Below are 24335 nucleotides of genomic sequence, written 5' to 3' on the forward strand. Positions count from 1 at the left end.
CTTGGCTGAGTCTCTGCACTTTCTTGAGGGGCAGGAAGGGGTGTAATGAAACGAAATCAGGTCTGGAGTCATTTTACTTCTGAGTTAGACAAATAAAATTCAAGTTCACATATTTAGAGAGTATTCCCCTCTGTGCCTCAGTTGCCTGATTTATAAAATTAGTGGGGTGGACTGAATTATCTCTCAGTTATCTAGACGATTCTTGCTGAGGGGGGAACAAGATTCACTTTGTACTCATTTTACAGATGGGAAACTGAGGCATAGTGTAGGGATAAAATTTGCTCCAAATTCCACATGTAGTTTCTCCATTCACAGAATGTGCTTTTTGTGAGAAGGGACATTTTCTATTTGTATGCCCAAGGTTTGGTGATTGCAGCGATAAATGCCTAATAGATTCTTTTTTAATTACAGTTTTATGATATAAGCTTTAAGGTTTACAAAGCACTCCATGTGAATGATTCATTGAATCCTCCCGAGCAATAACAAGCTGAGAGTTGGGTCTGGCCAGGGTTCTTCACCAGGGTCAGACCTCAGGGGGTTTTTGAACCTGGATGGGGAAAAATATTATTCCTTTAATTTCACTGACCTCTAACAGAAATTTAGCATCTCCTCCAATTAGTAAAATCTAGCAAGAACAAAAGCCATGATTCTGAAAAGGGATCCTCACCAGATTGATTGCCTCAAGGGTCAGGACACAAACAAATGAGGGTCAGAACCCCTTGATTATGAGTAGTGTTATCTTTGCAATGGGAGAGGAGGGAAGGGGGGGTGAGAGAATTGAGGAGTCAAGTAAAAGAATGAAGATTTAAAAGTGTTTTTACTTGTAACTGGAGAAAAATCCTGAATATTAAAATAAAAAAAAAAAAAGAACTGTTATCTTCATTTTACAAATGAGGGAACTGAGGTACAGAGGGAAAAAATAACTTGCCTAAAAAGACAGGAAAGATGATCAATTGAAAACTGGCAGTCATTGAGTCCAAATTCCTCCTTTACAGAAGAGGAGCCTGCAATCCAGAGAGGTTTGCCAGAATCACACAGTCATGATGTATCCTACGCAGGATTCAGACTTGAACTTCTGACTTTACCTCTGAGGAAAGCCTCAGTTTACAGATCACCAAAATGTGGACCATAGCAGCACCAATTTGACAAAACTGTTATGAGGCTCACAAAGTGTTATGTGAATGTCAGCTACTCCTAATTTGATCTGTGTGACTGTGGGCAAGTCACTTTAATCAATCAGCAAATATTTATTAAGCACCTACTATGTGCCAGACACTGTGCTAACTATTGGCTTACTTACCTGGATCATTTGCCTACTCAGAGTCTCAGTTTTTTCTTCTATATAAGAGATAACGCTAACTTCACCTTCTGGGCTGTTAAGAGCTGGATGAACCATTAGGACTCTGCCATCCATCACTCAGTGGTACCCAAGCCCAAGTCCCCAAATGCCTTTTTTATGTGATTCATCTCCAGCCTTAAGCTTGGTCTCAGACCCGGTCACACAGAGCAGACCTAACAGAATAATCCCCTGCAAGGATAGTTCGCTGAGCGCTCTCGCCTCCCTCTCCCAGTCTCTCCTAGTTGCTTCTACAGTCCAGCTCCAGAGACCTCCAGGTCTCTCCATTCTCTTGGAGTTGAAGGGAGTGAGCAAGATGGCATAATTTATGAGCCCCAGCCTAGTGGGGAACTTTCTGGTTTGGACAAATCTTAAGTGCTTGTTTATAAAGGGGAAAAAAAAGCCTTGGAATTAAAGTCAAACAAGTTAAATTCAAATCTTGATTTGTTGTACAAACTTGACTTTGGCCAAGCTATTTCCAATTTCTGGGCTTCTCTCCCTTCCCCTGTTAAACAAAGGGCTCAGACTTGATTTTGCATAGACTAGATTTCTCTTCCAGCTCTAAGGCCCTATGACAACAACAATAATAAATAACATTTCTGTTGCATTTTAAAGTTTGCAAGGCTTTTTTAAACAAAGATTACCTCATTTAATCCTCTTAAAATTCTGAAAGGTGGATACTTTTACTGTACCTATTTATTTATTATTAAAGATGGGGAAACTGAGGCAGAGGCTAAGTGATTTGTCCAGAGACAAAACTAATGAGTGTCCCAGGGCAGATTGGAACTTAGGATTTTTTTACTCCAGATCCAATGCTCTCTTCACAGGGCTCTCCCCCAAGCTACCATTTAAAATGGTTGGGTTCCCTTTTTATCCTTCTCTTAATCTCACCCCCTTCAAAAATGAAAACTAGCTCAACCCAATTTTGATGCTTAGGACCTTGGTCCATGAATCAAACATTTATTAAAAGCCTGTTTTGTGCCTGACAATGTGTTTTGCTCCGGTGATGATGAAAGTGACTTTCTAAGAGTATGTTCATGAAAAGTGAAGGCAGGTAGTTTACTAAATCTCTCCAGGTCTCAGTCTCCCCCTCTGTAAAAAGAGATGATTAGATCAAGACTAAAAGATGCACTAGAATGAGGTCGCTTTTTGTAATCAGAGATCTTGGGTTCAAATCCATGTTCTACCTCTTGCTCTAGATAACCCTAAGCTCCGTTTCTTCCTCTGCAAGGCCTTGCTGACCTTCTAGGTTTCTTATACCTTCAGGTCCAAGACCCTTTGACCAGATTGCCTCCAGCTCAAAATCTCCCCTCTTGGGGGAGTCCCAGAATTTTCACAAGCTGCAAGTTTTTTTAAAAGATGAGACAAACTCCCTCCCCAGTCTATACCTGTGAGTAGGTCCCTCCCTTGGCAAACATCTCTGGGCTTGGTTAGATTAGAGACACACCTGTCATTAAAACATAAAAGGTAAACAGAAGTGGGAAGGAGGATTTGGACTGAGTGGGCACCAAGATACCTATGGGGAAGGAGACAGCTTTTTGGAGGTGAAGGACAGGCCACGACTTTCCCAAAGGAACCACAGGTTAAAAGCCATGAAAAGCCCGATCAATTCTGGGAAGGACTCCAAGGTCTTGGAAGCAAAGTGAGAAGTGGAAATTTGCACTTTAAGAAAGGATTAATAGAAGAAATAAACTGGAACTGAATCCACAGCCTTGGAAATTACATTCCCTGTTCAGTGCAGTCATCTGGAAAATGGACTGTGCTGTGGCGGTGGAACCCAAGTTCGAATCTCACCTGCTACAGAGTGCTAAGATTCAGACCTAAAAGGAAGCTGAGCGAAGGGATTTTTAATCTTTACAAAGAAACATTTTGATATCTATATTTCAAAACATTTAGATTCCACTATAACTTTATGTGCTTTATTTGATGAAAGTGAAAAGCTTCTGGGAAGGAGTCCATGGTTCTCCAAAAGGTTACAACTCCTAATCTAGCTCTCCGTTTTTTATAATAAAGGAAACTGAGACTGGAGAGCGACATCCCCACCTCAGGGAAGGGCAACCTCAACCTTCGCAGCTGAGGAGTCACCACAGTATCTCTGCTGTTGGTCCCTCACCACTGCGTGTGAGCTTCTCCTGCCCATAACCCAAATTGCCTCTTATCCGGATTATAGTCAGAGCTTCTAAGTCTCCTTGCCATCTCTCTCCTCTCCAATCTATCCTTAACCTAGCTGACAAAGTACACAGCACCATAACTAGCACACAGTAGGTACTTAATGAATGCCTGTTGATAAAATGACTCTCCTACATGAGGGAGGTAATATGTGGCAGGAGTACACTGAATTTAGATTCTTTAAACCAGCTCCTAACTCTTTCCAGGTCATTAAGCATTTTTCTCTTGACTACAGGTTTTCTTGAGGGAAATCAGGGAGCAGACCATGGTTGACACAAAATAAATGCCTGTAGATTGATCAGATGATCTCTAAGGTCTCTCCACCCCTCTTTCTCTTTCTCCTATCTGGGACCAGCTGATAAGACAGAGACCTGAATAGGGGCAGGGTGGCCCAGGGGGCATGTAACCTGCATTTCCAGTCTTTGGGTCTTTAAAAGTTTTCTGATCTTTAAAAGGAAAGAAGACAAGATAACTATATAGTCTAACTATAGACTTATAGAGCACTGGAAGGGACTTGAGTGGCCATTGAGGCTGGTAAGGTTGGGAGGGGACCCCAAAAGTTTGGGGTCATAGTGAGGTGTCTCAAAAGAATTTACAGGCTTGAATCCATTTCCTTGTCAAGGGGCAAAGTTTATTATAATTGCAACAAATGGGCCAAATTCTAAAAGAAATCAGCAAAGTCCTAAGAGAGAAGAGACCCTTTGTCCAGCTTTCTATCATTGACATCCTAATTCTACAGCCTAGAAGGCTGGTCTTCACAACAACACCTATTATTTCTCTTTACAAATCAGAAAACTGGGCAGAGGCAAAACAATGTGCCATAAATTGGCCAATATATAGCCATAATGGAAACAGAGAATGGTCTTACCAAGTGCAGAGGCTGACTGGCTTTCTCACCTCACACTGCCATGTTGGGTAGTGCTGCGGTACCCGGATTCTTCCCAGACAGAGCCTACTGAAAGCTGGGGTGACTGGTGCCAGGATATCCCTTTGATGGTGGCAGGGCTCAGGGAAAGCTGACACTGGGCCTTACCCCCATTCCCCCAAAACTGGGTTGGGGAAAGTGTTTGGCCAAGGTTCTGTGGGGTCCCCACAGGCTGCTTCCCCTATTTCTACAGGTGAGTCAGAATTGGAGTTTTAATCTGATTTTAGATGAGAAGGGTTAGCAGACAGACAGGACTTGGGATTGAACTTGTTAGCAATCCCCTGAACTGAGAGGCACTCCTGGGAGTGGAGTGGAGAGGATTCCTTAATACCTTCCCGGCTACTTTCCCAAAGGAGCAGAAGGAGGACTCTGGACAAGATAGGAGTCAAGGAATGGTTAGCAAAAGGTTTCTATTTACCTAGTTCATTTTTCATTTTCTTTCAGAGTGGGGTAAATTCCTGGAATTATCCCCAATATTTCAGGAATTTTTCCTCACCATCTTAAAATGACTAATTTCCAAACTTCTTAATCATTGCTCTCAAAACTTTGAGAATTTGCTAAGATGTTTTGCTCTCAAAACTTTTGAGAGTCTGTAAAGATGTTATTTTAACTTTGTTACTTTACTTTGTGTGTAGTCCCCAGCTTGGCCAGAGCTGAAGTCTACAGAAAAAAATTAGGCTTTAAAAAAAAATTTCCCAGCATTCTAACTATAGCATAGAAGTTTTTTTTTTTTTGGTTTGTTTGTTTCTTGTTTTATTTTTTGCTGGTTGCATTTTAAATCTTTCCAAGTAACAAAACCTTGCTCACAGAAGAAACATGACTCAGACATTCTGCACAGAGATACAGACAAAATGACATGAAGTAAGATGATCCCATCTTTGCCAAAAGCCATAAAATTTTGCCAAAAAAATATCCTATAGCACTTCCTTGTTCTCGTGTCCCAGAGAAGGTGAAAGGGTGGCAAAGTTAGCTTTGCTGAAAATTGCAACAATTTCCCCAGACTGAGAACTCATTTCCTGGTCAAGGCACAAAGTTTTATTGTAATTGTAACGCCATTACAAGTGGACTAAATTCCAAAAGAAATTAGCAAAGTTCTAAGAGAGAGGAGATTCCTTTATCCAGCTTTTTCTCACTGACATGCTAATTCTATGGCCCAGAAGAGTGGGTCTCCCGAATTTGGTCATCACTGACCAACAGATTATTTGTCTCTCAGTCAGCAGTGAGCTGAGGAGTGGTCTGTTCACTATTGTCTCGAGAGTTTGATCTCTCGATGCTACCTGACTGAGGAGTCAGAATCAGACAGATTGGGTGTTGGAGTTCCCTGATGGCAGACTCCAAAGCCAGAGGATTTAAGACTACTGACGTATTGTTAGAATAGAAGCCCCCCCACCTCCCAATCAGAGGACCTCAACATCATTGTTGTCTCCCCCAGAAGCTATATTACATCCAACCCAAAGACACAAGAAATCTTTGAGGGGCCTTCCAGTTCTAAATTCCATGATTATCTCTAGTCATCTAATGAATTGGGGCCACTGGTAACAATAGTCCCCACTGGTAATGATAACCCCTCGCCATAATAATAATAGTACTTACTTTGACTTATATAGGCTTTAAGGTTGTGGTGCTCTCTGTCTATACCACCTAATTTGATCCACCTAGGCTGAACCCAATCTGTTTTTGTGTTAGTAATTAGCATTAATTGGCTCTGGTTGGCACCTACCCAATATCCTTAAGCAGCTATTAGAGGCTCTTGGAAAGCCTCTTATTTTTTCCTACCTAAAGAAATCTGGGCAAAATGATATATCTCAAAACCCAAGAAACCTGCCTGTGAAAGCAGTCTCTAACATTGATAATTGGATGCTGGTGCTTGAATCACTCACTAATAACCTCTGTGCTCCCTATTTCCCAGGGATCTTGTGAGGATCAGATGAGGCAACAGATGGGCAGTTCCATAGATGCTCCCCATTTTCAGACTGGGTGAGCCTGGATCAGCTCACTCATAGAAAGCTTGGCTCCTGATGCAGAGGCCTGACAGAGGAGGGGGAAGACATCAAAGCCTTCCTCATGTTCCATCAGGTGAGACTCTGAGCCTTTGGCTGCCTTCAGCCTAGAATAACTGATATGGAGGATACTTAGAATCCTATAAGGAGTTTCTTATCTGAACTGCTATCACTACCATCATTACCATCATTGTCATCATCATAATCATCACCATCATCATCATCATCACCACCACCACCATCATCCTCACCATCATCCCATCATAATCACTATTATCATCATCATCACCATCATCATCAATATGATCAATACTAAAATCACCATCATCATCATCATCACCATCATCATCATCATCACCAGCATTATCATCATCATCAATACTAAAATCACCATCATAATCATCATTACCATCATCATCATCATCACCAGCATTATCATCATCATCAATATAAAATCACCTTCATCATCACCATTATCATCATCACCAACATCACTAAAATCATCACCATCATCATCACCGTTATCATCATCATCAACATTATCAATATTGAAATCACCATCATCATCATCATCATCATCACCATCATCATCACCATTATCATCATCACCAACATCACTAAAATCATCACCATCATCATCACCATTATCATCATCATCATCAATATTATCAATATTAAAATCACCGTCATCATCATCATCATCACCATCATCAACATTATCAATATTAAAATCATCGTCATCATCATCATCACCATCATTATCACCATTATCATCAACATCATCACTACTAAAATCACCATTATAATCATCATCACCATCACCACCATTATCATCATCATCATCATCATCACCATCATCATCATCATCAATATAAAATCACCACCATCATCATCACTATCATCATCAACATCACTAAAATCACCATCATCATCATCACCATTATCATCATCATCATCACCATCATCATCAACATTATCAATACTAAAATCACCATCATCATCACCATTATTATTACCATTATCACCATCATCATCATCATCACCATCATCATCAACATTATCAATACTAAAATCACCATCATCATCATCATCACCATCATCATCCCCATTACCATTATCACCATTATCATCAACATCATCAATACTAAAATCACCATTATAATCATCATCACCATCACCAATATTATCATCATCATCATCATCATCATCATCACCATCATCACCATCATCATCAACATCAATAAAATCCCATCATCATCACCATCAATATAAAATCACCATCACCATTATCATCATCATCACCATCATCATTATCATCACCATTATCATCATCATCAACATCATCAATACTAAAATCACCATCATTATCATCATCATCGTCATCATCATCACCATCATCATCAACATCATCGATACTAAAATCACCATCATTATCATCACCATTATCATCATCATCACCATCACCATCATCAGCAATATCATCAATATGAAAGCACCATCATTATCATTACCATTATCATCATCATCACCATCACCATCACCATCATCAGCAACATCATCAATATAAAATCACCATCATCATCATCACCATCATCATCATCATCATCATCAATACCAAAATCACCATCATCTTCATCATCACCATTATCATCATCATCATCATCAATACCAAAATCATTATCATCTTCATCATCTCCATCATCATCACCACCATCATCATCATCACCATCATCATTATCATCACCATTATCATTATTATCACCATTATCATCATCATCATCAATACCAAAATCACCATCATCTTCATCATCACCATTATCATCATCATCATCAATACCAAAATCACTATCATCTTCATCATCTCCATCATCATCACCACCATCATCATCATCACCATCATCATTATCATCACCATTATCATTATTATCACCATTATCATCATCATCAATACCAAAATCACCATCATTTTCATCATCACCATTATCATCATCATTATCAATACCAAAATCACTATCATCCTCATCATCACCATCATCATCACCACCACCACCACCACCACTAGCACCACCACCACCATCATCAACATTGTCAATACTAAAATCACCATCATCATCATCACCATCATCATCAATACTAAAATCACCATCATCATCCTCATTATCATAACCACTGTCATCATCATCACTATCATCATCATCATCATCATCAATGCCAGCAGCAACAGCATCAACATCATTCATTTTTGACAGGGAACCAAGAGACCAGGTCTCTAGTTTTCCTACTTTGCCCATTGCCTTCTCCATTAGACTGTGAGTTCCTCATGAGTAGAAATTGCTCTTTGCTTTTTTTTAATACCCAATGCTTACTCTCCACAATGCCTGGCACACTATAGGTGCTTCATAAATGCTAGGTGACTAATTCATAAAACTTTGACTTGGAAGTAGAGACCTTACAAGTCACATAGTACAGATCAAGAAACTGAGGAAAAGAGGGGAATTGTCTTAACCAAAATACCTTAATAGTAAGGAGTGAAGCCAGATTTCAGTTCTGCTTCTCTGAGTCCAAGTCTGGTACTCTTGCTGAGAGGACCTGGAGACTCTCCCAAACTCACAGAGCTGCCATGGATAATTCTGTCTCTCACTCTTTGCATCCCACAGCGCTCATATCCTCCGTTGCTGGATGGCAAGAGCCTGAGAACAGTGGGGAGACCACATGAGAAGGGCCCAGACACCATGGTGCAGAGAAGACCCTGAACTTCCCATTTCCTGACTTGTTCAGCTTGATTAACTATGTTTATTTTATTTGCACTGTGGCACATGGAATTATTTTTTCCCAGGAAAACTTCAAGCCTTTGGCATGGTGGTTTGTGAACTATCATTTCTACTTGGTTTATTTGAAATGGACAAGTGTCAGATTTTTTAAAGGGGAAACAAAAGAGGGAAGGAGGGAGCAAAAGAGACAGAAAGAGACACAGGGACAGAGAGACAAGGGTGAGGAGGGAAGGAATAAGGGAGAGACAGAGAGATAGAGAAAAGGAGGAAGAGAGAGACAGAAACAAAAGAGATAGAATTTCTTTTGCTACAAATAAAAGAGAGGCTTCTAAAAGGAGTTCTGTGACTTCATCCTAGTCAAATCCTTGGGAAGATCCATGACCCGAAAAAGGTGATTGAACCTCAGGCTATAGAATCAGTGCAAGTTTATTTATATTTATAATTAAAGTTTTTTTTTTATTTTTAAAGTATGGATAATATTTTTATGGGTAATAAAATATATGGATAATTTTCAACATTCACTCCCACTCCCCTGTGTTCTAATTTTCCCCTTCCCTTTTCCCACCCTTCCCCCAGTTAGCAAGTAACCCAATACATATTAAATATGCACAATTCCTCTAAACATATTTCTACAAATATCATGCTGCACCAGAAAAATCAGATCCAAAAAGAAAAAAAAATGAGAAAGAAAACAAAATGCAAGCAAACAACAACAAAAAGGTGAAAACCCTATGCTGTGGTCCACACTCAGTTCCCACCGTCCTCTCTATGGATGCAGATGGTCTCTTCATCACAATGTCATTGGAAATGGCATCGATTATCTCATTGTTGATGAGAGCCACGTCCATCAGAATTGATCATTGTGTAATCTTACTGTTGCTGTGTACAATGATCTCCTAGTTCTGCTCATTTCACTTATCAGTTCAAGTTTAGACACCAGGACAGAATGCTCCTGAGCTCTCTGGTTCTTGGACAATTCTTGCACTGACATCATCTTCCTTCCGAGGGCTGCCATATTCCCTCCTGCTGACACCACTTCTCAATTCCGAGTGAGTCACGTGGATGTGTCCATTCAGGGGCAGACAGCTCCTCCAGACCTCAGGCTCCTAGAACTTCGAATGTTTGTTCCATGGCCAGGACAAAGAAGAGGAAGATACCCGTGGGAGTGATTGGGGAGGACTACGAGGGATAGAGGAAAGAGAGGGAAAGAGATCATGACTGAACCTGGTAAGAAGGGAGTCAAAGATGAAGGAGAAGAACCCCATAGTGAAAAGACAGTGGCCTGAGACATTCTGGAGGCACAGAGCTGGGCTAGTTGGAAGGAAGCTCACCTGCTGTACTACATCCAAGGGGGAAGATGAGGAGGAAACACCAGCTGGTATTTTAACTGTTTATTCTTCCTGACTACAACTTTAGGCTGCTGTTTCTAGATGATTAATGAGTTGTAAGTGCTGTCAGTACCTTCTAAATTCACAGTTTTAGAACACAGCTGTGTGTCCCTGGATAAGCCACTTAGTCTTTGCCTCAGTTTCCCCACTATAAAATGTGCATAGCAATAGCACAAACCTCCCAGGATCAAATAAGGCAGTTAGCATAGTTTCAGGCACATAGTAAGCATGATAAACATGTTAGCTATAACATTATTATATCTAGGAGTTTTGATGATGAGATATATGACTACTAACTTAACAGGGGAAGAACTTGAGACTGAGCAGCCATATTGAAATCTAAGACCACCTAACTATCATTCACTCAAGAATCCCTCAGCATCCTTTTTGCTTCAGCTCTGTCTTTGCTGCTCATCCCCCTGCCTCCCAGGGGAATTGAAGAGAGGAAGTTTATACAACTGGAGCTCAAGAGAATTCCCACAGATTTTCCAAGTCAGAAGGGACCTCAGCGGCCTTCTAGTACAACTCATACCTGCAGAGGAGTCTCATCGACTGTGTTCCTGGCAAGCAGTCCTCTAGGTTCTCTAAGTTCCTAAGGATGGAGAGGTTTAGTTGCTCCTCTCTTCCTCCAATCCCCACCACAGGAAGAGAAAGCCATTTAATTTGACACTCTGAGTCTTAGGAAGACCCAACCAGGAAAACTTGTTGGCCAAAGAGTAAGAAAATGTCCAGAAAAATGTGATGAGCTACTTCCAACATACCCTCCTCCTCCAACACATCAGGTTTTCCCCAATTGGTCACACTTTCAAAGAGAGACTCTAGAGGTCTCTCCTTGGTACAAGGATTGGAAGGGACTTTGGACCCATGTTCTCTTACAGAGACACAAAATGCACAGTCACAGTTACTAAAGACCCCCAGGGAAAACAACAATAACAAAAGTCCATGACACCATCCAGTATCTCAGTAGGAGACTCTTTTTCCTACTTTTCCAGTGTTCTCACACTTTACTCCCCTACCTGCATATGATCATCCTCACACAACACTTACCTCTTGCCACTCACACCTTTTGAATTGGTTGTACCACGTCTGGTGTGCTCACTCCCTTATCCCCGCTGTCTCTTGAAAACACCAACTTTTTTTAAGAATAAACTCAAATACCACCTTCCGTAGAATGGCTTCCAAGTCCTCTATCGCCTTTAACGTTACCTTTTAAGTTATCTTTCTTCTAGTCTGAATGTATTTTATGTGTTCTTATTAATTCAATGTTCTCTGTCCTACTAGTATATTTACTGTTCAGGGACAGAGATTCCTGTAAGAATCGGACTCAATCAGCCAGTAGATTCAATCATAGTAAAGGCATGTATGAAAATACCATTGCAAGAATAACATTACCCCTAAAAACCTGGGGCATGCTCTCTCATACATACAAGCAGCGATCATGGGAAGAATGGGAAGTAGAGTATAAAGGCAGAGTATTTAGAAACCTAGAGAAAGAGAGTAGTGAGACCCATGTATATTATACACATATACTAATGACAATTCACAGCTCCTGATACTGTAGGGTCTGGCAGTCTTTTCTCTCTTGATTGAGTACTTGTGCAGCTTATGTTAGGTACAGCATCTTTATAGTAAATCAATAAATATCTATTAAGTACTTACTATGTGCCAGGCACTCTGCTAAGAACTGGGGATAAAAACATGAGAGTCTCTGCTCTCCAGATCTTACCATCTAATGGGAGAAGACCATTCACAAAAAGAAAACTGAAAAATGGGTGAAAAGGAAGAAAAATGGGGAAAGAGCCTGGAGTAAGAAGTCTAGACTGAATACAGCTGGGTGGGAAGTGAGGGGACTCTGGACTGGTAGCTCATGTAGGTTCCCAGGGTCTATCCCTCTCCATAATCAGGGTGGATGCTGAGAACCCAGATGAATTACCATAGTCCGCCCATTGCGATTGCTTTGCAAATAGTATCCCTTGCAATTGCTTCATCCCTTGGCTGACTCTCTCTCTATGTCCACGGCTGTCTGGATTGTGTCTCTTTGCTCCCTTCTAGAAGCACTGTTGTCTGCAGGTCTAGTAGCTCCCCTTCAAATATTCACATAGGATTTGAGCAAAGAGGAGAAAGTCTCTCCTAAATTTTCCTTCAAGAATCTCTTCCCAGACAGCTTCCCGCTGATAATCTCTCCCTCCCTAGAATGGATGACGTTCGTCCAGGATTTTGCTGTTTTAGAGAAGTGTGGCTAATTTGCTTGATCCAATCATTCCATTCTTGAGTCATTATGGGAAATATCCACCTCGGGGCACAGTGAGATATCTTTACAGTTTGTTTCTGGTTCTAGTTGTTATTTTTCCAAAGAGAACCAAAATGACATCATTACGCTGGGGTCAAATTACAGTGTGTTTGACTCTGACTGATCAGAGCAATTCAAGCTTGGAATGCTCTGCCACAAGTCGGGCACAAATAGTCCATGCAAGCATTCGGGGTGGGTTTCCTCAGTACGTGCATTCCTTTTGAGCTACCTCAATCCTGTTTTGCTCCTAGAACCCAGCACCTTCTTTGATGCCGGTATGTCATGGGGGATGATCCTCTGCTACTATATCCCATGTCACACAAGAGGCAAACAAGTTGCTCTAGGGATAGAGCACTGGCCTTGGAGTCAGGAAAACCCAAATCCAGATTCGGCCTCAAACACTTACTAGCTGTATGGGCCTGGCAAGTCACTTAGCCAGATTGCCGAAAAACAGAAAACAAATAAATAAACAAAACAACCAGGGTAGACAAACTTCTCCCTTCTACAGAGACAAAACAAGGTAGTCCCTGCCCCCCAGAAAGTTTATATTCTACTGGGCAAGATAAAATATAACTAAGTGAATGAATAAATGAAAATGAAAATATATTTATTATATATTCTGTGCTATTCACTGAGCTAAGAACTGGAAATGCAAATAGACTAGAGAGAAGATCCTGTTTCTAATAAACTCATATTCAAATTGGGGGAAACAGTGGCTCAGCCGGGTGTGCTGATAGTGCATTGGTACCTGTGTTCAACACATACAACATACAGTAGCCACATACTACAATGGGTAGAGCTTTACTGGGTTTAAAGTGAGGAAGACCCGAGTTCAAATGCACCCTCAGACACTTACCAGCTGCGTGAGACTGGGCAATTCACTTGATCTGTTTGTCTCATTGTTGCTATAATAGACTCTATCTCCTTGAATGGTTGTAAAGATCAAATGTAAATGGTAGTGGTGATGATAGCGATGCTAGTAGTAGTAGTGGTGGTGGTGGTAGTAATAGTACTAGTAGTAAATCAATAAAGTAGTTGTAAAGATAAGGGCTTATATAATCCTTTCCCCCATTTCTGCACCTCAGTTTTCTCATCCATAAAACGAGAAAGTTGAATTAAATGCCCTGTGAGTTCCCTCTAGGCTCCAAATTTTTATTCCAAAGCTGGTATTTGGGCCAAAGCTAAGGGTTTGTCAGTGAATGAGACAACCTAACTGACAAGTGGATCTTCTGACACTTAGTCACCCAGAAAGCAAGATGGCACTATTCTATCACCATTCTTGAATTCATTGGATTCTTCTGGGCTCCTACTAGATGCCCTGTTCCAAAAAAGAACATCTTAGGAAAAAAAATCCAAAATACTCAGTGGACAACTTCCCTTTCTTCTCTGCTCCTACAGAAATTTGGTGAGTTTGGCATTTGGTCCTGGCTTGTTTGGAGCCAAAGTATAGTTAATCTATCCCTTATTTCAGACACTGAGAAAAATGAAGAAATCTAAACTTGACAAAAAGCTAAATATACCAGCATGCAGAGACAAATTAGGACACATTTTCCCATGTGGCAGAGAAATGTGGAGAGGGAGAAAGCTCCTGAGCCCACTTAAGCGGGCTGACTTCTCCATCCCAGCCAGGGATCTTTTTCTGAGTCTGGGATCTGGCCTGTTTTAATGTGGCTAGAAGCACAGTGACTGGCATCCCATCTATTCCAAGGGCATGGCCTCCAGTTCCACCGAGTTCCAGCAACAAAGCGGGAGGAGCTCAGTTAACTTTCTCAGCATTTACTTGCTCATAGAGTAATGAGAAATGAAAATAAAAATCCCATCAGAGACTTTTTTCTGGCATCATCTTTTAAGGGAATGCCACAGGGAGATGTTTTCAGAGGGAATGTTATTAGAAAGGGAGGAAGGAAAAGGCCCTGTTGCATTGGGGGTAGATGACTAACATTATATAAATGTCCAACAGAGAGCAGCTTGTCTAGACCCTTGCCCTACCATTACTGGGCCATTGTGGTCAGTAAATAAAGTGAACAATACAGAGCAACTCCATTGTACGCTGGTCTCTCAGAGGGATTGTGGAGACTGGAGCTCTGTCTCTGCCTACTAGGTCAAATGTATTGGCAAGTAAATGCTGACACAGCCCCCTGAATTGGGCTTTTTCCTTTTTACAACAGGGAAACTTATTGGAGGAAAGATGTCAGATGCTAAATGGCACGTACTGGATACTTGGCTGTAGCAGATACGGTCTTAGGGGAAAGAGTACTAGATTTGGAAGGAAAAGACACCAAAGATAGAAAAAAAGAAAGCTTCTCTATTTATCCATCTATTTATCTACCTATGTCTATATACTTATCTATTTTATCTCTTATTTATTTATTTCCTCTCTATGATCTATTTATCTATCTTTCTGCATATCCAACGTCTGTCAAACCTATCATTTTATTTATCTGAAATCTCTCTGGCATCTATCTTTTTTATTTATCTATCTCCAATCTATTTATCCATTACCTATGTATCTCTATCCTTCATCTATCATCCATTTATCATCTATCTGTCTATCTACATATCTAACTAGAGATACAAAGAATCAGACATAAATGAAATGATTGGACAACAGTCTATCTCTATCTGCCAACATGGCATAGAGGGAAACAATTGTACAAGACTTTGAGATTCTGAGCAATATGGTGACCCATTGTGACTCAAGTGGACTAATGAGAGAACAGATTTCTCCCCTTTCAGTACAGAAGTGATGGAGAATGACTGCAGAAGACTACAGAGATTGTCAAAGATGCTCAGTGTTTTGCTTAACTGCTATTCTCCACTACAAGGAAGGGTTTTGTTTAGGATAATTTATTGAGAAATTATAGCGATGCAAAATTATATTGGGCAACAAGATTTTTTTAAAATTCTAGGCTTGAGTTCTGACTCTGCTAACTGGAAAGTTTATTTTTCTGAACTTCAGTTTTCTCATCTGTGAAATGTGGATAAGTTTTGCATTTGTCAAATTGTTGTAAGGAAAGTGCTCCGTATAAAATACTTAATTTAAGGGCGGGTCCGTTGACCATTCATCTACTAAAAAATAATTATCTTTGTTATATAAGATAAAAGGATTTCTTGACTGTCTCAGTCAATCAGACTGAGTGTGAACAGGGCCTGTAGGCCATCTTGAATCTATCAAAGCTATTGCTGAGAGGCTTAGCACGCCCCAAAGAACTTGTATTACAAGAACAAACTTGTTTTAGAAGTAGAAAGGAACATTTAGCTTTAATGTCTGTGAGACATCAACCTTCTGTCCAGGAGAGTTCTCAATCTGCAAAGGACTTCCACAGAGATTAGTGGATTCTCTTTTGCTTGAAGTCTTCAAAGAAAGGATGAATGACCCTTTATTGCTTATATTATGAAGGGAACTTTATCAAGATGAGTTGGACTAGAGAGTCACTGAATCCTTTCAAACCCTAAAATTTGATGACTCTCTGGATATAAACTCTTTGAGAAGAAGGATTTTTTTTGTCTCTATCCCCAAGTGTCCAGGACACAGAAGGACTTAATAAATGTTTATTGATTATTTGTAGCTCAAAGTGTTTGTGTGATTTGCCTCTCGTCACACAAAGAGTTAAATAGCAAAACTGAACTTTGAACTCAAGGCTTCTAGTTCCAAATCCAGTATTTCTTCATTATCTCTCACAGCTCAATAACTCTACCTCCTCACAGCTTTGAAAGTCAAGGCTGCCCAGCTCTGCATCAATCATTCAGTCTGCTTCTCCCCACCTGGAAAATAATTTTCTGCAAGAAAGTGACCTCCCATCATTGTGAATGGCAGCAATCTGATCTTACAAGTTGGATGAGGAGATTCAGCCTTCTGAAGGCTGCAGAATCTGATAAACTTGATTGTGAACAGAGTTATAACTCACAATCTGTTCTTAGAAGAAGATAAGGTGAAGATGGTGGAGAAGGAAGACTTTATTTTAAGCATCTAATCACTTTTTTGGATTTTTAAAATCTGATTTTAAAGCCAAATTCACTCAAAAGAAGGGAAAATGGACATCCCAAGAAACAAGGTTCCAGTGAAAAAGACACAAAGACACCACGATGCTGCTCGAGGGAGGTCATCCAGACCAATCATGGAGGGTCACTCAGAGGGGAGGAGCTGTTATGATCTTTCATGGCATCCTTTAGGGTTTGGCAGAGGGCCTGGCACATAAAATAGCTTATTGACAAGTTGCAGAGCAAATGTCAAGATGAGGATGTAGAGGGAGTTTCCTCTTCTAGGAGATTCCTACAAGGATAAAATTACATATCTGGACCAAAATTAAAATGTTTAATTTTATGTCTGTGCATTGTTATCTGTAAAGGAAATATTATCTACATGGAATAATATATAGTATATATGGAATAATAATGTAACACTCTCCCATATTATTAAGAAACAATATGTTTTTCTGAAATAGCTTTCTCGGCATGTCTAAAATAAAAATATGGCATGCAAAAAAAATAAGAAATAATATGTTTTCTCTTTAAAAAAAAAAAAAAAGCTCTTTCCAGACCTTAGGGAAAGCTTGGAATGATGATAAATTGAGCACAAAAGACTTCTCAGGAAAATAAATTAAGGGTGGTACCCAGTTTCTTAACAAAGAATAACTCCCTCCTCAACCCACATGGGTTGACAATCTAACACGCCCTTCTTCACTGAAACAGGATATTGATACGGATTCCAGGAAGGAGGTACCTTTCTTTGCTCCTGGAGTGAAAAGAGTATGATTATTCAACTTTTCCAGAATACTAACCCCCTGTTTTACATATTGCAATCTTTTCCTTGTTCAAGATTCCTTATAAATGTTACCTCAAATATTCATGGAGCAAAGCGTCAGGATGAAGAGCATAGGGCACTCTACTATTTTGGATCTCCCCTTCTCCAAACTAAAATGCTTGGGTATAGATTAATGCCAAATAAAATTGTTTCTGGCAGGCACCCATCTAAAAGCAGAGTGCCATATGGGCATTAATATGTGGTACATTTTTTTTCCTTCAGTAACTGAAATGTGTTTTACATTTACATGCCGAGTTCATGCTCCTTTCACACTGACCAAGGTGGGAACCGGACTGTGACAGCATCCTTAATGCATGTTTCATATTAGCAAACAGATGAGGGGGTGGGGGAGGTGTGCTGAAGTGGTTTGTCCAGTCATTTGCTCAAGGTCACATAGCTAGAGCTCAACAGAAGCAAGACTCAGTGTGCAGTTATTTCACCTCATTGGCTTGCTGTAGTCTGAGAACTTCCTCAGCTTTGCCCCTGGATCTGATTTGTTATGCAATTGACCTGTGTTGTTTAACCAATCAATATGGGCAGAAGCTCAAACCCTTGCTTTCTCCATCATTTCATCTTTCACCCACTCCAGGCTCCTACAATTTATAACTGGTAGGTGCCATCAAGTCCAAATGGTGCATTTTACATGCCCCTAACTCCAAGTCAGTCAATAAACATTTATTAAGTGCCTACTATGTGCCAGGCATTGCTCTAAGCACTAAGGATGCAAAGAAAGGAAAAAAAGAGTTTAGGGTCCCAGGGAGCTGTCCAAGTCTGGTGCTGTTCTTACCTTATTCTTAAATACCATTTCATCATGCTTTGCCTTTAAGGGGGAAGGGGAGGAGAATACTATATAGAATAAAGATATGTTGGTTTTTAGTCTTAGGAAAGCATCAGATTAAAATGTCAAGGGTAAACAAGCAGAGGTTATGGAAGAATGAGAAACTGAAGCACCAGGATACACTTTCCCTATTGGAGACAGGTCTTCCCAAGAGAACAGAGCTAATCCATTTTTCCATTAAGCAGAGAGCTGCTTAAGTCAGGTCTCTGGCATGTAGACCTAACACCCTGCATTTAAGTGATCACATTACAGAAATTTCCCCTTCCTGTTATTGTCTCTGTGCTAATGTGTGGGTTTCAAATCTAAGCAGCAGATCGCAGGACTGAGTCCAGATAATAGCAGTACGTAATGGTGCCTGTGCTAGGGAGGAGCTTAGCAAAGGCTTGCTGACTGTGATTGATTGATTTCCCTCCAGGGTTTGGATATTTGGTTACTTTGGACATCCCTCCTAAGCAGTATTCAAATTCATACCCTCTTTATAGAAATTCAAGGTGACCAATCTGGAGCTACAAAGGACCTTAGAGTCTACCTATCCCCTCATTTTACAGATGAAGAAACTGAGGCTCAGAGTGTTAAGGTAAAGTAGAAAGTACTCTGCTGGAGTCAGAGAAACAGAGTTCAAATGGGCCTCAGTTTCTTCTTCTGTAAAATGAGATGATTAGACTAGGTGGAGCTATAGATGTCATATATCTTTATATCAGAGCAGTATTATGGACAGAACTTTGAATTTGTAGTCAGGAAGGTCAGTCTTGAAATCTCAGCTGTGCTACTAATCAGCTGGATGACCTGGGACAAGTCATAACGAGGTGGATGGAGTTTGACTAGTCAATCTCTAACTAAAGGTAGTCCTTCTTTCTCACCCTGTGACCCTCCAGGGCTTGCTATTACATATACAATACATTATCTGGTTATTGTTTTGTTGGTCCACACTTGGGAACATCCAAAGAGCCTTCCCCTTCTTCCAAAGCAGACCAGTCAGTGCTCTTCCATTCACTGTCTTATAGAGTAGCCTGGGCAGCAAGAGTTTAAATACCCTGCCCTGGATATGCCTTGGATATGATAAGATCTGTCAGGTGAAGGACCTGAATCCAGGTCTTCCCGACTTTGGGGGACACTCCACCCTGTTAACTTTTACATTATACTTCACTATTGTGTTGAATGAATTTGACATTGCTAATGCCACATTGGGAAGAGGAAGAGAGACTAGATTCATTAATACATGGCCCTCCCAAACGAGGAAGTGGTCTCTATCCATCTAGGTTAACAGATTTTCTTTTGTTCTTAACCTTGGGTAGTTCCCTAGGGTACTGGGGGCTATAATGGCTTGTTTCCCTGGAACTTAGCTCATGAGAGTCAAAAAAAAAAAAAAAAAAACTTGGGTAGTTCTGACTTCTAGACCAATTCTCCGTTCACTATTCCAAACTTTCTCTAAGAAAGTAGATTGATGAAATCTCTGATTCCACAGAAAAATAAGAGGACAATTTTAGTTTTTTAAAAGGAACATGAAAATTAAGAACCCTAATTTCATTGTACTGTTGATAGCCGATGCTTGTGATATTTTGAAGTTTCTATGATCTCCTCAATGTGAACACTCACTCCAAAGGTGAAGGTGACAGCCCAGTCTTGCATTCTTACCTAGTGTTACTTTTGAACATGTCTTCATAGAAATTGTTCAAACTATTCAATGTGCTAATAGCCTTCCCACGAGTCATTTAAGGTTCTAATTCAGTAGATAGAATGCCCAGAGTCATGTGGGATTGGATTTTCAGTCAGAGGATTTAGGCTAAAAACTTGCCTCTGCTTTTTATGATTTGTATGATCCTGAGTAAATCACTTCTTTTCTTCGCCTCAGTTTGCTTGTGTGTAAAATGTGAATAATTCAATTTGGAGTCATAATGGTAGGCTGGATTTGTAGTCAAACTGATTTCTTGTTCCAAGAGTACAACTGGTGTAACCATGGAAAAGTCACTTCCTTCCTCCTTAGGATTCATTGAAAAAAAAAAATGAGGGTTATGAACTAAGTGAAATGAACAGAACCAGGAAACCATTACAAACTTCAACAACAATACTATATGAGGATCAATTCTGATGGACGTGGCCATCTTCAGCAATGAGATGAACCAAATCAGTTCCAATGGAGCAGTAATGAACAGAACCAGCTACACCCAGAGAAAGAACACTGAGAAATGAGTGTGTTCCACAACATAGCATTTACACTCTTTCTGTTGTTTGTTTGCAACAGGTTATTGTTACCTTCTTTCTAAATCCTATTTTTCTTGTGTAGCAAGGCAACTGCATAAATATGTGTACATATATTGTATTTAACATATACTTTAACATATTTAACATGTATTGTACTGTCTGCCATCTAGGGGAGAGGATGGAGGGAAGGAGGGGAAAAATTGAAACAGTAGTTTTTGTGAGGGTCAATGTTGAAAAATTACCCATGTATATGTTTTGTCAATAAAAAGCTATAATAAAAAAAAAGAAAAGAAAAAAAAAGAGGGGTTTGGATTAGATGGACCTTGAAGTCTCTTTCAACCCTAAAATGATAATAGAAAGATCTTGGACAAGATACTTACACAGTTTTTTTTTGTTTTTTTTTTTTTTGCTTCAGGTTCCTCAATTGTCAAGTGAGAAGGTGGGACTAGAGAGTTTCTGAAGTCTTCTCCAGCTGTGTATCTATGAACTTTGGCTCCAACTTCTGGTCTTCCTAGAGCTACCTTCTTATCTGATTATACCTGAGCCATTAAGGGTTGGAAATGTACTAATGTCCCATGTGTATATGATATCATGGTCTATTCTTTACACCTTTGTTTAGATTCTGCCCCTACATTCCCAGGTGTGCTTCAGGCTTCCACATCACTTCCTAGTGATCTCCCCAGAATTCCATCCATTTACAAACCTTCTCTTTTTTTTGACTAACCTTTGGTGTTTTCTTATCAGAATGCAAGATCCTTGAAGTCTGAGATAGTAATCCTTGCTTTCAGCTGTATTCAGCACTTGAAATTTAGCAAAGTGCCCAATAAATACTTTATCATTCATTCATTAAGTAAAAATACTCAACAAATTTGATTATATATTCTTTTCATGGACTAAATGTACCCCTAAAAATATCCATTATTTTTTTTATTTTTCTAGCCTTGTGAGAGCTACTTTGGTCAAAATCAACCAAGCATAGCTTATATGAAAATGTTTCTCCAAATATATTCCCCAAATCTAAACAAGTGACATTTTTAGTGGAAGGGGAAAAATTCAATGTCTCATAAATGGAGTATTAAAAAAGGTCAGTTTCCCGGGAGGTCTGGCAATAGTCCCTAATCAAGTCTCCAAAGCGAGGCTTTAGGAAGCTCATCTGACCCACAGCATAGAGGGGATACTGCAGCTGGGTCAGAGGCCAGCTATGTAGAAAAATCTCATCAGAATCAGGAAAAAGAGAACCAGGGCTGTCTCAAAGGGTCAAGCTTCTCCACCTTCTCCAGCCTCATCTCCATGGGAATATGCATTTGGGCCAGAATTCATTATCTCATAGCTTTCTAGTTGTGCCCTGATGGTAAGAAAATGTGCCCCATTTCAGGGATATGCTGGGAATTTTCCAGTTCTCTGTAAAGTTAGAGAGAACTTAGAAGGTCGGACTTGGGGACTTGGAGCTTTGAGGCTTTCTGGAGATTCTTGGAGATCTTACAAGAAGTTGAGAGGATGTAGATTCAAATCCCAACTCTTTGACCGAATACTTATGTGGGCTTTGCTAAACTTATGAATTTCTTGAGTTCCTCCTTTATAAAAGGGGGATTTGGATGATTTGGGCTCAAAGGTTCCTCTAGTCCAGTGGTTCTCAAAGTCTGGTCCAGAGCATCCTTAGAATCTCTAAAATCCTTTCAGAGAGTCTACAAATTCATAATTGGTTTTTATTTTTAATATGATTAACATCTATAACTATAACCCACATAAACAAAAACTCTTTGGACAGATCCTCAATCATTTAATAGGATAAAAATATTGAGAACAAAAGTTTGAGGACCACTGCTCTAGTCTATGATTTGAAGTCCTAGTAAAGGTTTGGTGTAGAGGAGTGCATGAAACTCCAGACTTCTTTATCATGATGGCCTTGGCTAAAAATCTACTCCTGAAACTTATTAACTGTGTAATCCTGAGCAAGTCACTTGAGCCCCAGTTTCTTCAGATCCAAAATGGAGATAACAGTATCTATATTGCTTGTCTCATAGGGTTGTTGTGAAACTCAATGGGATAAGGAATAGAAAACACTTTGCAATCTGTGTGTTTGCTATATAAACCCCAGCTATTATTTAATGATTATTTTATTGTTGTTTTTGTTGTTGAGTCACAACTAACATTTCATGACCTCATTTGAGCTTTTCTTGACAGAGATACTGAAGAAATTTGCTATTTCTTTCCCCAGATAATTTTACAGATGAGGAAACTGAGGCAAAGAAGGTGAAGTGAATGGTTCAGAGCCACACAGTTGCTAAGTGTCTAAGGCTAGCTTTAAACTCGTGGAGATGAATCTTCCTGACTCAGGCTAAACATTCTTCCAAAGTACCACCTAGCTGCTCTGTAATTCTTTTAGAATTTAATTATTTAAGAAAAGAATAAGAACCTTAAGGAAATCTGGTTTCAAGTCCCAAGTCATGCACTAACTAGCTGTGTATGAGTGAATAAATCTCTCCTTTTTCTCTCAGTGGATTTAAGATATTTCATTTACGAAGTGAAGGATTGGGCCAACTTGATGATGATGTAGCCTAGGTCTCTCTTCCAGCCCCAGCATATCGTGAATTCTGTGGGAATCTGGCACATAGTAGGCATTCAGTAAATGCTTTTTGAATTGATTCAATGAGTTGGAATAGATATCTCTCTAATGGCTTGCCCCCAAGCATTTGCCCTTGGCCCAATTCAGGTCATCATTTGTTTTGGCAGCTTGAAAAAAAAAAAAAAAACCACTTAGCAGGCCTGAAGGAGACAAGAAGCAGGGAGGGTTGATGAGTAATAGGTTGCACACAGGCCAACTTTGGAGGACTGCAGGGGAATTCACTCCCATTAGGTCAGATCATCTGCTCTGGGATGAAACTCTGGGGTGTGACATCATTACACCATCTCTTCCCTAGTGATCTCTGTTATGATATCAAAACTGTAGACACCCAGGGGTCCTCTGAGATACCTGGGGCAACTTATGGAAGTGGCTGGAGATCCTGGATGATCTGGAGGCCAGCAGCCAGGCCACACCAAATGCACAGGTCAGTGAGGATGTGCTGGGGACAACACCTGTGCCTCCTTCTTGCCAAGCTGGTCTTTCCCAGATTCAGTGTCTGATTCTCACTAGACTTCCTTCCCACTCTGGGAGCTTCCATTCAGACTTCTCCATTCTGGGAATCTGAGTTGAGCCCCTGGAAGGACATAATGGCCCCCAAAGCTACCATCATCTTGGGCTACATTTGCAGAGACAAAATGTCAATATTTAAGGAGATGAGCGAGGCTGTGATGTAGTCTCATGGCCTCTTCATTATTGTTTCCCATTCCCAGTGCCTCATTTTAAGGAGGAAATATGAAGGACAGCTCACCATGAAATATATGACAGAAAGAGAAGATGGGCTGTCCCTGTAGTGAAGGACAGAGGCAGAAAGTGAATGGCCCTCCACACAGTGAGTGGAAGGTGAGAAAAGCCTTCAGCACATTGGGTGGGACTCCCTTTGGGGAACTAATGAGAAGGTATAAGGAAGAATCAGAGAGGAACCACAGGTGGAGGGCACTTGTAAATCTGCATCATGGAATAGAAGGAAAGGAAATAAGCACTTATCC

This window comes from Antechinus flavipes, chromosome 4 (assembly GCF_016432865.1).
Source record: "Antechinus flavipes isolate AdamAnt ecotype Samford, QLD, Australia chromosome 4, AdamAnt_v2, whole genome shotgun sequence".
NCBI lineage: Eukaryota > Metazoa > Chordata > Mammalia > Dasyuromorphia > Dasyuridae > Antechinus > Antechinus flavipes.